The following is a 2,499-nucleotide window of genomic DNA, read 5'->3' as shown; positions in this document are numbered from 1 at the left end:
ACTTCCCCTTCTAGGGCAGAAAATTGATATTTTAAATACCTAATTCTCATCTTGTAGGATGATAACAGTTTTCCTATCAAGAAGTGAATGTCAGACTTCCCAGGTGGTCCAGTGGTTAAGGAGCCACCTGCAGATGCAGAGGATGTGGGTTCAATCCCTATTCCAGGAAGATCCCACAGGCCTCGGGGCAACTAAACCTGTGTGACACGACTGCTGAGCCTGTGCTCTAGAGCCCATGCTCTGCAACAAGAGAAGCCACCCCAGTGAGAAGCCCCCACACTCCACACCCAGAGAAAGCCCTCTCACAGCAACAGAGACCCAGAGTGGCCAAAAATAAATGAATAAATATTTTTTTAAAAAAGGAGAAATGCATGCCCTTGCTCACATGCTAAGCTCACTGTCTCACATACATGCAGCTGTTATATGATAGCTCTTGCCAACAGCTTATCTGCGGTGAGACAGCAGGGCTCTGTGGCACTTTCAACCTGTCTCAGTCATGTGTCTTGAAATAAATAAGCATCCTTTTCTGTGGAGGATGGACCCTTTCCTACCAGCCACCAAGCCGTCGTTGGGAAATAATTATACTCTTGACAGACTTAAAATTTTTGCCTTTATGTTTAAACCAGGAAAGAGTTTATGACTGTTAGGAATCCACTCAGAAGCCTAGAGTTGGTATGAAAACTAAACTTGCAGTTTTTATTTAACAGGTGCAGAAACAAGCTTTCTCAAAGCACCCCTGACCTGACTAAAGGGGTCTCCTCTTTGGGGCGGCTTCTCCTCCCAGCACAACACTGAGAACCAGCATCCTGTGAGCCGCCTATCTGGGGATCCCAGTGACCATGAAGAAGACGGTGAGACCACTGGCACCTGACAAACAGTATCTAAACTCTCTTATCTCTCGTGCGTTTTCCTAAAAACCCATTCTTTCCTAAAGGCAGCAGCTTATTCTTCCCACAGGAACCTCCTTGCCCTTCTCCCTTCCATTTGAAGGTGGACACAGAAGCCCCAGGTTCTAACCACCGCCTTCAGTGACTCATGCCTCCCTCCCTCTTCTCTCCCAGTAGACCATGTAACATTGTCTATTACGTAGTCCTTGCTCAGGAAAAATTCTCGAGCCGGGCCTTTAGCAGTGAACAGCCATTTAGATTCAATAGCCACTGAGATTCTGTCTCCAAGACCCTGTACTCCTTACAGCATAAAAACTTCATTATGTTGGAAACTGGTAATTTGTAATAATCTCACTGGCTCAAGCTGTACTCTGCCTTCGAGTTCATAAAAGGCTCTTTAAAGCAAGTAAAGCTGCTTGAGAGCAAACTGAGGTCAAACATTATAGATGAACCAATCAAACCATCTGTGTGCTAATTGAAGGGATTCTTAGAGAGTTTCCAAACGAGTCTTTTCTACTTAGTAACCCTTTATTAGCATGTTTTTGGTTACTTAGATGTACTTGACTTTTCACTAATTCCGTTGGCCTTGCCTCCGATTAGCCTAAATTGATAGCATTGTGCTCCATGTGAGCATCTTAACTATAGATGCAGATAGAGATGTTAATGAGGTCTCTCTGATCAAACGAGCTTTGTAAAGATGAGTCAATGAGTATGGAGACGAGGATGGAGACTTTGCCTTCCTAGTGAGCCGTTGTAAACTTGGTTCTCCTGAAAGTCCAGCATCTGACAGTTTCATCTGCTTTGCTGATGATCTTTCAGAAAGTAGAAATGCCTTAAGCTAAGCTAAGCTAAGCCAAGTGGCTTCAGTCGTGTCCGACTGTGCGACCCCATAGATGGCAGCCCACCAGGCTCCCCCGTCCCTGGGATTCTCCAAGCAAGAACACTGGAGTGGGTTGCCATTGCCTTCTCCAATATATGAAAGTGAAAAGTGAAAGCGAAGTCGCTCAGTCATGTCCGACTCAGCGACCCCATGGACTACAGCCTAGCAGGCTCCTCCATCCATGGGATTTTCCAGGCAAGAGTACTGGAGTGGGGTACCATTGCCTTCTCCATGAAATGCCTTAGAACCGCAAAGAAGAGCTTGGCAGGGCGGTGTGTCGCAGGAGAATGCTGTCATGTCGCAATGCCTGGAGCAAGGGGCTCCAGACTCTAGTTCTCTGCCTAGCGCAGACCATGTCCAGGCACCAGGTCTGGCACCATATTGTAAGAAAGACTTGGGCAGGGGCTTCCCTGGTGGCTCAGTGGTAAAGAATCCACCTGCCAACGCAGAAGACATGGGTTCTAACTCTGGTCTGGGAAGATCCCACATGCTGATGAGCAACAAAGCCCAGGCACCACAGCTACTGAGTCCACACGCTGCAGCTACTGAGGCCCAAGCAGCCTAGAGCCCTTGGTCTACAAGAGTAGAGAAGCCTGAGCACTGCAGCTAGAGAGTAGCCCTCATTCTCTGCCACTACAGCAATGCTACTTTAAGGCTGTTGTTGGGGAGTGCAGCCCTGGGCACGCCCCCCTGCATCCCTGAGCTTTCCACTGAGGATGAGCGTGGGGTGGT

The sequence above is a fragment of the Bison bison genome, unplaced genomic scaffold (assembly GCF_000754665.1).
Source record: "Bison bison bison isolate TAMUID 2011002044 unplaced genomic scaffold, Bison_UMD1.0 scf7180017864063, whole genome shotgun sequence".
Lineage (NCBI taxonomy): Eukaryota > Metazoa > Chordata > Mammalia > Artiodactyla > Bovidae > Bison > Bison bison.
The sequence above is the reverse complement of the archived record's forward strand: the minus strand, read 5'-3'. Positions refer to the sequence as shown.